Source organism: Giraffa tippelskirchi, chromosome X (genome assembly GCF_054371585.1).
Source record: "Giraffa tippelskirchi isolate mGirTip1 chromosome X, T2T-mGirTip1v1.2.pri, whole genome shotgun sequence".
Classification (NCBI taxonomy): domain Eukaryota; kingdom Metazoa; phylum Chordata; class Mammalia; order Artiodactyla; family Giraffidae; genus Giraffa; species Giraffa tippelskirchi.
Genome location: NC_137289.1, coordinates 42942734 through 42955747, shown reverse-complemented (window position 1 = coordinate 42955747; position 13014 = coordinate 42942734). Strand labels below are relative to the sequence as shown.

The 13014-nt window shown below is 46.7% G+C and overlaps 1 long non-coding RNA gene across 1 annotated transcript; it reads left to right on the top strand.

The window, feature by feature from the left end:
* The first annotated feature begins 1945 nt into the window (after nt 1-1945).
* LOC145537114 (uncharacterized) lies at nt 1946-8147 on the top strand. Its single transcript, XR_014076212.1, has 2 exons — nt 1946-4175; nt 6999-8147. It is a non-coding gene; the product is annotated as an uncharacterized LOC145537114 (long non-coding RNA).
* The last annotated feature ends 4867 nt before the right edge of the window (nt 8148-13014 follow it).

Genomic DNA, 13014 nt, shown 5'->3' with positions numbered 1-13014 from the left:
TCACTGATCCCAGACGTCTTTCCTCTCTAGGACTGGACGCCCCCTCTCACTGATCCCAGACGTCTTTCCTCTCTAGGACTGGACGCCACTTCTCACTGATCCGTGACGTCATCCTCTCTAGCACCGGACGCCGCATCTCACTGATCCCAGACGTCTCTCCTCTCTAGGACTGGACGCCGCCTCTCACTGATCCCTGACGTTGTCCTCTCTAGGACAGGACGCCGCCTCTAACTGATCACAGACGTCTTTCCTCTCTAGGACTGGACGCCGCCTCTCACTGATCCCTGAGGTCGTCCTCTCTAGGAACGGACGCCTCCTCTCACTGATCCCTGACGTCGTCCTCTCTAGGATGTGACACTGCCTCTCACGGCTCCGTGATGCTTTTCCTCTCTAGTACCCGTGCCCACCTTTCAATGATCCCTGACGTCTTTCCTCTCTAGGACCTGTCGCTGCCTCTTACTGATCTGAGGTCGTCCTCTCTAGGACCGGACACTGCCTCTCATGGCTCCTTGACGACTTTCCGTGATATCTTTTGTCTCTAGGACCTGTTGCAGCCTGTCAGTCATACCTAACGTCTTCCTCTCTAGGCGGTGACGCTGAATCTCACTTATCCCTCCGGTCTTCCTCTCTAGGAAGTGACGTTGCCTCTCACTTATCCCTGACGTCGTCCTCTCTAGGACTGGACACCGCCTCTCACTGATCCCAGACGTCTTTCCTCTCTAGGACTGGACGCCGCCTCTCACTGATCCGTGACGTCATCCTCTCTAGGACCGGACGCTGCCTCTCACTGATCCCACACGTCTTTCCTCTCTAGGGGCCGACGCCGCCTCTCACTGATCCCAGACGTCTTTCCTCTCTAGGACTGGACGCCGCCTCTCACTGATCCCAGACGTCTTTCCTCTCTGGGACTGGACGCCGCCTCTCACTGATCCCTGACGTCGTCCTCTCTAGGAACGGACGCCTCCTCTCACTGATCCCTGACGTCGTCCTCTCTAGGATGTGAAACGTCCTCTCACGGCTCCGTGGTGCTTTTCCTCTCTAGTACCCGTGCCCACCTTTCAGTGATCCCTGACCTCGATCCTCTCTAAAACGTGACACCGCCTCTCACATATCCGTGATATCTTTCCTCTCTAGGACCGGACACCGCCTCTCACAGCTCCGTGATATCTTTCCTCTCTAGGACATGACGCCGCTTCTCACTGATCCCTGAGGTCGTCCTCTCTAGGACGGGACGCTGCCTCTCACTGATCCGTGACGTCATCCTCTCTAGGAGCGGACGCCGCCTCTCACTGATCCCAGACGTCTTTCCTCTCTAGGACTGGACGCCGCCTCTCACTGTTCCGTGACGTCATCCTCTCTAGGAGCGGACGCCGCCTCTCACTGATCCCAGACGTCTTTCCTCTCTAGGACCTGTCGCTGCCTCTTACTGATCTGAGGTCGTCCTCTCTAGGACCGGACACTGCCTCTCATGGCTCCTTGACGACTTTCCGTGATATCTTTTTTCTCTAGGATCTGTTGCAGCCTGTCAGTCATCCCTAACGTCTTCCTCTCTAGGCGGTGACGCTGCCTCTCACTTATCCCTCCGGTCTTCCTCTCTAGGAAGTGACGTTGCCTCTCACTGATCCCTGACGTCGTCCTCTCTAGGACTGGACGCCGCCTCTCACTGATCCCAGACGTCTTTCCTCTCTAGGACTGGACGCCGCCTCTCACTGATCCCAGACGTCTTTCCTCTCTAGGACTGGACGCCCCCTCTCACTGATCCCAGACGTCTTTCCTCTCTAGGAATGGACGCCCCCTCTCACTGATCCCAGACGTCTTTCCTCTCTAGGACTGGACGCCACCTCTCACTGATCCGTGACGTCTTCCTCTCTAGGACTGGACGCCGCCTCTCACTGATCCGTGACGTCATCCCCTCTAGGACCGGACGCCGCCTCTCACTGATCCCAGACGTCTTTCCTCTCTAGGAGCCGACACTGCCTCTCACCGATCCCAGACGTCTTTCCTCTCTAGGACCGGACGCCGCCTCTCACTGATCCCTGACGTTGTCCTCTCTAGGACAGGACGCCGCCTCTAACTGATCACAGACGTCTTTCCTCTCTAGGACTGGACGCCGCCTCTCACTGATCCCTGAGGTCATCCTCTCTAGGAACGGACGCCTCCTCTCACTGATCCCTGACGTCGTCCTTTCTAGGATGTGACACCGCCTCTCACGGCTCCGTGATGCTTTTCCTCTCTAGTACCCGTGCCCACCTTTCAATGATCCCTGACGTCGATCCTCTCTAAAACGTGACACCGCCTCTCACATATCCGTGATATCTTTCCTCTCTAGGACCGGACGCCGCCTCTCACAGCTCCGTGATATCTTTCCTCTCTAGGACCTGAAGCCGCCTCTCACTCGTCTCTGACGTCTTCCTCTCTAGGACGTGGGGCCGCCTCTCACTGATCGCTGTCGTATTGCTCTCTAGGACCTGAGGCCGCCTCTTACTCATCCCTGACGTATTCCTCTCTAGGACATGACGCCGCTTCTCACTAATCCCTGAGGTCGCCCTCTCTAGGAAGGGACGCTGCCTCTCACTGATCCCAGACGTCTTTCCTCTCTAGGACTGGACACCACCTGTCACTGCTCTAGTTTTTCCTCTCCAGGACGGGACGCCGCCTCTTATGGCTCCGTAGCGTATTTCCTCCCTAGGACCGGACACCGCCTCTCACTGATTCCTGACGTCTTTCCTCTCTAGGAAGTCATGCCGCTTCTCACTGATCCCTGACGTCTTTCCTCTCCAGTATTGGACACCGCCGCTGACGGCTCTGTGACGTCTTTCCGTGACGTCTCTCCTGTCTAGGACCTGTCGCCGCCTCTCACTGGTCCTTGAGTTCTTCCTCTCTAGGACTTGAGGCCGCCTCTCACTGATCCCTGACATCGTTCCTCTCTAGAACGTGACACCGCCTCTCACATCTCCGTGCTATCTTTCCTCTCTAGGACATGACGCCGCCTCTCACTGATCCAGGAGGTCGTCCTCTCTAGGACTGGACGCCGCCTATCACTGATCCCAGACGTCTTTCCTCTCTAGGAGCGAACGCCGCCTCTCACTGATCCCTGACGTATTCCTCTCTAGGACATGACGCCCCCTCTCACTGATCCCTGAGGTCGTCCTCTCTAGGCGGCACGCCGCCTCTCACTGATCCCAGACGTCTTTCCTCTTTAGGACTGGACGCCGCCTCTCACTGATCCCAGACGTCTTTCCTCTCTAGGACTGGACGCCGCCTCTCACTGATCCCTGACGTCGTCCTCTCTAGGACGTGACGCCACCTCTCACTGATCCCAGACGTCTTTCCTATCTAGGATGTGACAGCACCTCTCACGACTCCAGTCTTTCCTCTCCAGGCCGGGTCGCCGCCTCTTATGGCTCCGTAGCGTCTTTCCTCCCTAGGACCGGACACCGCCTCTCACTGATTCCTGACGTCTTTCCTCTCTAGGAAGTCATGCCGCTTCTCACTGATCCCTGACGTCTTTCCTCTCCAGTATTGGACACCGCCTCTGACGGCTCTGTGACGTCTTTCCGTGACGTCTCTCCTGTCTAGGACCTGTCGCCGCCTCTCATTGGTCCTTGAGGTCTTCCTCTCTAGGACTTGAGGCCGCCTCTCACTCATCCCTGACGTCGTTCCTCTCTAGAACGTGCCACCGCCTCTCACATCTCCGTGCTATTTTTCCTCTCTAGGACATGACGCCGCCTCTCACTGATCCCTGAGGTCGTCCTCTCTAGAACGTGACGCCGCCTCTCACTGATCCCTGATGTCATTCCTCTCTAAAACGTGACGCCGCATCTCACATATCCGTGACATCTTTCCTCTCTAGGACGTGACGCCACCTCTCACTGATCCCAGATGTCTTTCCTCTCTAGGATGTGACACCGCCTGTCACTGCTCTAGTCTTTCCTCTTCAGGACGGGACGCCGCCTGTTATGGCTCCGTAGCGTGTTTCCTCTCTAGGACCGGACGCCGCCTTTCACTGATCCCTGATGTCCAAAGAGTGGGACACGACTGAATGACTGAACTGAACTGAAAATCTAACAGCACTCGTATATTCGTATGTGAAATAATAGAGTATTGCATATGTAGACCAAGGAAACCTGCATCCAAATGTCTTTGCGTGAAGTATAAAATATACCAAATTTCAGGTAAGATAATCTGTACCTCGATTTTCATTTTTGAAATGTACAAAGTTTCTATTTCATGAGTGAAAATTTGCATCGTGCTTTCATATTTGAGCTATGGACAACATACTTCATGTCAGAAGATGTTAATAGAGATTTTCATATAGAAAATATATAAAATTCCGTATTTCAAGCAGGAAAATGTATGCTCAAATTTTCCTATGTAAGATATACACAATTCCATATTCATGTAGGAAAAAGTGTGCACAGACATCCAGATGCGTAACATTCCATAAGCCATGTATCACGACCAAAAATATACAACTAGATTTTCAAAAGGGAAATGCAGATTTCATATTTCATGTAGAAAACTCTGAACCCATATTTTCATCTGTGAAACATAGAAAAGTACATATTTCATGCAGGAAAATCATCCTTCAGGTGTACATATGTATGAAGCGGGGCATCCAAAGCCAGTGATCTGGAAGAACCCAGAGGAATAATGTGGGGAGGGATGTGGGGTGGGCTTAAGGATTTGTTGGACACATGTGTACCTATGGCTCACTAAGGTTGATGTATGGCAAAAACCGTCACAATGTTGTATAGTAATCATCCTCCAGTTAAAATAAAGAAATCAACTTAACTTACTAACAAAATCAGAAAGAAAAGCACAAGGAACTCTAGTCAGTGCTCTGGAGACACAAATGGGAAGACAATCCAACACGGAGGGATCTATGTTAGCATATAATTGATTCACACTGATGTGCAGGAGAAACTAATACACCAATGTAAAGTAACTATACTCAAATAAAAATTGATTTAAAAATATTACAATGCAACTAGACCTCCAGCAGTGAATAAATAAATGGGTCCCCCATTTGCAATGTATATGTCTTTAGGGGCATTCCGCTAAGTAAAATATTTCAGTTAGAGGAAGACAAAAACTTGATCATCACATGATATTGTTAGTTAAAATACCTGAGTTATAGAAACAGAGAGATGAATGTGGTTATCAAGGGCTAGTGGAAATGGACCATGATGGCCCAAGATACCAACTTTAGTCATACGTTGAATAATCTCACCAAAGAAGATGCTGTAAGAGGGCAGGAGGAATATGGAGCTGCACACTTAGCTCATGTCCATTAGTGAAGTTCGAAATCCAGCTCCACCAGAGTCAGCCTCTCAGAAGAGTTTAGTTAAAGATATATTGCAGGCTTTGCCCAGGGCCCTCCAGGTCCTCTGGCCTCGTGCCGGGTAGCAAGCCAGGGCACCTGGGGACAGGCTAAAGGCTGTGTCTTGCAGTGGCCCAGAGCCGCTTGCTAGAGCCACTCACTGGCCTGGCTCCAGGTTCAGAGCAATAGCCAAGCGCTCCCATCCCCACCTCCATGACTGAACGGTTGTGGCTTCTGCATGAGTCAGTCTACCGAACCCAGCCCCTGCCCGCTGAGGAGACTGAGGGTCAGCTGCATGCTGGACACCTGGCTCCCTCATTGAAGATGGCTGGGCAAAGTATGGGGACCTTGGTAAGAGGAGGGCACAGAGAACTGAGAGCTGCCTCTTCAGCTGGGACTGGCTTCCTGTGGGAGGATCAAGACTGGGTGCTGGATGAATGCTCCCAGTCAGGATAACCAGCATGCCCAGGGCCCCCCCCCACTCCTAAACAGGACCTTGGAGTGTGAAAGTCACGCTTGGAAGCTTTTCTTTCAGCATAGGGAATCATATTTGTTTCGATAGAGGCTTACATGAACACTGTTACCTCACCGTGACCTTATTTCACTAGCAGAGGATCTGACAGGGATACGTTTGCAACGGTTAATCACACCCCTCCCTCACCTCTCCCAGAAGTGTATTTGGCTGAAAACCCTTGGGGAGTTCAGGATTTTTAAAGCCATATGCCATCCTTTCATGGCCCTGCAATAAAACTCTCTCTGCTTTAAGCTCCAATGTTCTGATATTGCTTGGCCTAACTATACTGGGTACGTTGGTATTCATTAACAGTAGCACCTAAAGTCCTATTTCTGAAGAGGGTAACTATCTGAGAGAATACCTCACTCCCAAACCACATTCAGTCATTAAATTATGTGCAATTGATCATTCTTCCAAACACTGATGGCTACAACAAATTACCAGGTGAATTTAGGACAAAAGAACGGTGACAAATGTTGTCATCAGGTCTTCTTTGAGGAATACATGTTACTTTGTAACCTTTGTAATGACTGTGCTTTAATAGGATCATTTCAGTCACTCAGTCGTGTCTAATTTTTTGCGACCCATGCACGCCAGGCTTTCCTGTCCTTCTCCATCTCCTGGAGCCTGTTGAAAGATATGCCCATTGAGTCAGTAATGCCAATCCAACTTTAAATCAGTATTGAAAGTAAGCAAAACGTACATTTGACTCATGATAACATATTAAATAGAAAAATATTCATCAGGCACAGTACCAGACATATGAAAACATGTGTCTTTAGATTTCTCTTCTCTTGAAAATCAAAAGCATATGAAAAGGTTGATTAAAATATCTTCCCCCCCAAAGAGAACTAGCACATTCTATTTGCTGACACGAAACCAAGGCTGTGGATAACTGAACTATAACAAAGCTCTAAGTTGAGCTAGTTAAAACTGAACATTAGATTTTCTGTAAATCTATGTTCTATTGAGGTGCTTTCTAATTTATCTTCTCTGTATAGACTACATGCAAGAACATTTGGACTTTCATAAATACAAAATACACTGAGAGAAAATTAATTCGGCTATTCAATAGCAAACAGTTTAGTTACTGTTCTTTTTGAAGTCTATTTTCTTCAATAACTATACCAACATATTTTATGGCTGTTCTCTCTTTCAAAGATTATATCAATGGGTTCGTTTGAATCTCGATGGAGAAGAGGCACAGACTGTTAAAAACTGGAATAATGAGCAATAGTTTTTCAAACACTATGAAGAACACACATAATACAGTGAAGACTCATATAAAATACACATATGCTTGTAGTGAAACTTCATGATAAATGTAAAACTGCAACTGCAACTGGTACGCATACCGATTTGGTTAACATCTCGAAAGGATAGAAGAGAATCAAAACAAACCAAAGAAAAAGGGGAGAAGTTCATCCTGAACTTCAAGTTTTGTGTGGAAACGCTGAAGAATAGTGGACAAAGCAATACTCAGGAAAAGAAAATGTGCTCAGTGTTGTTCGATTAAAAATATTTTTTTCTAATATGCATGATTTCAACTTACGGGTCCTTCATGAAAAAGTTATTAGAGGACTAATGAAGGAAAGTAATCACTGATGGCATAAACAGAAGCAGAAGTTTTGCTGAGCAGAAGATCTATTTAAACCTCAGAAAACCAGTGAAGTTGGTCAGTCGTGTCTGACTCTTTGTGATCCCATGGACTGTAACCTACCAGGCTCCTCCATCCATGGAATTTTCCAGGCAAGACTACTGGAGTGGGCTGCCATTCCCTTCTCCAGGGGATCTTCCCAACCCAGGGATCGAACCCAGATCTCTCGCATTACAGGCAGATGCTTTACCGTCTGAGCTACCAGGGAGGCCCCAAATGTAGGCGATGTCAGGAGTGAGATTAAACCTCAGGTTAAAGAAAAAACACCCGAAGAATTTATGGTAATAAAACACAATGGAAATATGGAAATAAGATAACTTTTTAGAGTAGACTGGTGAAACTAGAACACTGAGATACAACGACAGACTTATTGGAATGGTCAGATACAAAAATCTGACAAACCATTTGCCGGCAAAGATGAGGGACAACAGGAACTCTCATTCGTTGTTAGTGGGAATGCCATTTGGAAGCAATTTCTTACAGAGCTAAACATTGTCAGACCGCATGATCTAACCATTGTGCTCCTAGATAGTTCAGCAAACGATTTGATAGCCACTGCCCACACAAAAACATGCACATGAATTTTATAACAGCTTAATTCATGCTATCTCTCTCCCTGTCTCTCTCTCTCACACACACACACACAAACACAAATTGGAAGCAACCAAAGTGTGCTTTAATAGACGACTTGATAAACTACTGTAGTACATCAACATAAGAAAATATTATTGAAGAATAAAACAAAGTGAGCTATCAAATCACAAAAAGAAATGGATGAAACCTGAATGAATGTTATAAAGTAAAATAAGCTAGCCTGGAAAAGATCACACACTGCATGCTGCCTATTATATGACATTCTGGAAAAGGTAAAACTATAGAGTGAATGAAAAATATCAGAGACTTTTTTGTTTTGCTTCAGAATAGTTTTATTAGTTTGGATAATGTATGTCAACGTTTAACAATGCCTCTCCTACTTTGACTCACAAATCCAGTCAGTTGGATTCTTCGTTGCCCCAGAGCTCATAGGTCTGCAGGAACCTCGACATTGTGGGGGCGGTGGTTACCACCAGTTGACGTGGCGAATTTCAGATTCCACACACTGGACACAAATTTCACGAGGTCCATCTCGAGCAGGGTTAAGGTATGGAAAAGGTAGTCTTCTTCAGAGGAAGACTTTTCCTTTTTCCTTCTGAGAGAGCCAAATGAACGGTCCTAATGGGCTGCAGGAGGAGGCTGCACTTTACTCTCGCCACTCTCTCCTGCCAACTTCACTGTCACGTACATCAGCACAATGAAGAAAAGCCAAAGCAACGTGATCTCAAGCAAGTCTCGGACATGCTCTTGTAGATTCTGCCGAATTAAAAAGTGCCCTCCACAGAGCAGCTTCCCCTGGGGTTCTTCAGCTTTCTCTCTCAGAGAAGTAAACTTTAAGGCGTAGACACAGGTAACACCCATGGAAAAGCACAGGAACGATTTGAGAGACCACATGGTGAGCCGAGAGGAAATGGCTCCTGGTGCGCTGGTCTGCCCTGGCACCTGGAGACTGAGGTCCAGCCAGGGCTGGGCCCTTGGTGACGTTTTAGAGGCCCTGCCCCATCCAGAACCCATGAGGCCATTGTGATGACTTCAGGGCAGAGGATAAGGAGGCTTGCAGAGGTCAACTGGTAGTAGGGCTTAAAGGAAGATGGTGAAATTTCCAGCGGGTAGTTGCAAAAGGGTTGGGGGGTGACAGAATGCCATCTCCTTGCCAGTGTATTCTTTCTGAACCTGGTGCTCTACTGGGAGGGTGGGTCTATCTTTCATTTTTATTTTTCCATTTGTTAAATCCAGACACTGGGTGAGCAGAGCAGACCCATGGGCACGTGGCCCTGTGGAACAGAGGGCCAAGTGGGAAAGAAAGATAGTAAAGGAGAGACCGCAAACTAGGAGCCGCTGAGGTGTTTTGTGTGGCCTTCACTGTTCTAAGTCGTGAGTGACTCCTTGGGACCCCATGGACTGTAGCCCAGCGGGCTCCTCTGTCCCTGGGATTTCCCAGGCAAGAATACTGGAGTGGGATGCCATTTTCTTCTCCTGGCAGAGAGGATGTTTTAGGGCAGTGAAACTATTCTGTATGATGTTATGGTAAATAGATGACACTGCATATTTCCCAAAACCCTCAGAATCTTACAGCACATAGAGTGAATCAATGTATGCATATTAAACAAATTTTGACCTCAAGAATGGAATACAGAATCTGTCTAAACTATCCAATTATATTGCAAATATTTAAAACAACCTCAATCAGATTCCCTGACTTAAGTAACTTTGGAAATGAACAGAGTTTGAAAGACTGAAAGCAAAAGATAAAAGCACTGTAATCTAGTTGATCGTGTTCTTTCTAGTAGTGATACAGGTTAACAATCTTGATATGGTTGCACATGCGTACATGAATTAAACTGTTAAATAGATGGCACATGAGTATACATACATACATTTCTTTGTTCTGTGAGCTGAAAGAGTCTAAGAGGAATGATACTCCCCATACCTGAAAGAAACAACGATGTAGAAATAAGCACACATTTTGGTTCCCAATACTTTCCCCAAGGAAAGGAACCAGGCTTCTAGGAGAAATTGCTGATTATAGGGCTCAGAGAAGAAATATAGAAGAGGAGTCTGGGGCATCTTATGGTATCAAAACGGAAGTGAAAAAAAAAAAAGCCCCACAGTAATGGGGTTATGTCAAAGTAGACAGGAATGAGCTTCCAATGGCCAAAACTAGAACAGGATGAGCAACGGAATAAATTAAGTAAGTCATCCTTTGGGATTATACCCCAAAGTATAAAGCAACTATTCATAAAGCAATTTGGTGAGGTCTATCAAGACAGGCATCCATGATAGGGGATGTGGTACTATAGTGGGCCAGATGAGATGGTAGGGATGAAGAGGATATCCATGAAGACAAAGTAGCCTAGTATGGGGAGTCAGAACCCAAATAGGGTGAAACGCTAAGATCCACAAGAACAGGGAAAAGAGGTGTGTAGTATGAGATGTGATCACACCATTGGACTTATCTGTGTCATTAAGATCTTTTCTGTATAGATCTGTGTATTCTCGCCACCTCTTCTTAATATCTTCTGCTTCTCTTAGGTCCATTCCATTTATGTACTTTATTGTGCCTATCTTTGCATGGAATATTCCCTTGGTATCTCTAATTTTCTTCAAGAGATCTCTAGTCTTTCCCATTCTACTCTTTTCCTCTATTTCTTTTCCTTCATCACTGAGGAGGCTTAAACTCTTTGCTCTTCTTTGGAAGTCTGCATTCAGATGGCTATATCTTTCCTTTTCTCCTTTGCCTTTCATTTCTATTATTTGCCCAGTTATTGGTAAGGCCTCCTCAGACAACCATTTTGCCTTTTTGCATTTCTTTCTCTTGGGGATGGTTTTGATCACGGCTTCCTGTGCACTATGACGAACCTCCGTCCATAGTCCTTCAGACACTCTCTCTATCAGATTTAATGCCTTGAATTTATCTGTCACTTCCACTATAAAATCCTAAGGGATTTGATGTAGGGCATACCTGAACCATCTCATGGTTTTCCCTACTTTCTTCAGCTTACGTCTGAATTTGGCAATCAGGAGTTGATGATCTGAGCCAGAGTCAGCTCTCAGTCTTCTTTTTGCTGACTGTATCCAGCTTCTCCATCTTCATCTGCAAGGAACATAATCGATCTGATTTTGGTATTGGCCATCTGGTGAGGTCCATGTGTAGTGTTGTTTCTGGTGTTGTTGGAAGAGGTTGTTTGCTATGACCAGTGCGTTCTCTTGGCAAAACTCTGTTAGCCTTTGCCCTGCTTTTCATTTTTTACTCCAAGGCCAAACTTGCCTGTTATGACAGGTATCTCTTGACTTCGTGCTTTTGCATTCCAGTCCCCTATGATGAACAGGACATCTTTTTTGGTTTTAGATCTAGAAGGTCTTGTAGCCCACCAAAGAACCATTCAACGTCAGCTTCTTCGGCATTATCGTTGGGGCATAGACTTGGAGTACTGTGATATTGAATGGTTTCCTTTGGAAACGAACAGAGATCTTTTTCTCATTTTTGAGATTGCACCCATCCCATCGGAGGCAAGTAGCCTAACCTATCCGTGCTTCCGTATCTCAGCCGTGTGATCTTAGGCAGGTTGCCTGACCGTTCTCTGCTTTCACTCCTGAGCTCTATGATCCTAGGCAAGATGCCTGTATGTGCTGTTCTTTCATATTTCAGCCGTGTGAGCTTAGATAAGTTGCCAAAACTCTCTGTGCTTCTGCATGTGAGCTGTGTGATGTTAGGCAAGATTGCTAACCTCTCTCCTTCCACTTCTGAACTGTGTGAACTTAGGTAAGTTGTCTGATCTCTCTGTGTTTCCACTTCTGAGCTGTGTTCTTTGTCAAGTTGTCAGACCTCTCTGTGCTTATGTGCTTATGTCCTTATGAGCTATGTGACCCTAGGTAAGTTGCCCGACTTCACTGTTGTTCCGCATTGAAGCTCTGTGATTTTAGGCACGTTGCCTGACCTCTCTGTGCTTCTTCATATGAGCTGTGTGATCTTAGGCAAGTTGGCTGACCTCCCTGTGCTTCCACTTCTGACCCATGTGATCTCAGCACCCGGCCTGACTTCTCTGGTCTTAACATTAAGAGCTGTGTGATCTTGAACAAGTTGTCTGACCTCTCTGGGCTTCCACGTCTGAGGTCTTTGATCTTAGGGAAGTTGCCTAAACTCTCTGTTGGCTTCCCTGTCTATCAACAACTCCCGGAGCTTGCTCAAACTCCTGTACATCGACTCGTTGGTGCCATCAACCTACTCATCCTCTGTCATCACCTTGGCCTCCTGCAAACAAACGTTCCCAGCATTCACGTCTTTTCCAATGAGTCAGTTCTTCACATCAGGTGGCCAACGTATTGGAGCTTCAGCTCCAGCATCAGTCCTTCAAATGAATATTCAGGACTGATTTCTTTTATGATGGACTGATTTCATCTCCTTGAACTCAAGAGACTGTCAAGAGTCTTCTCCAATATTCCAGTTCAAAAGCATCATTTCTTCAGTGCTCAGCTCTCTTTACTGTCCAACTCTCACATCCATACATGAGCACTGGAAAAACCACAGCTTTGACTAGAGGAAAGTTTGTCAGCAAAGTAATGTCTCTGCTTTTTTCATATGCTGTCTAGATTGGTCAGCGCTTTTCTTCCTGCACGAAGCATCTTTTAATTTCCTGGATGCAGTCTTGTTTCCTTTTATTTTATTTTATTTTTTTGTTAGGTTTTACGTGTGTGTGTAGGGGGCTTCACAGGTGGGGCTAGTGGTAAAAAAAAAACCCACCTGCCAGTGCAGGAGACAAGAGATGTGGGTTCGATCCCTGGGTTGCAAAGATCCCCTGGAGGAGGGCATGACAACCCACTCCAGTATTCCTGCCTGGTGAATCCCTGGACAAAGGAGTCTGACAGGCTATGGTCCACAGAGTCTCAAAGAGCTGGTTGTGACTGAAACGACATAGTACGCACAAA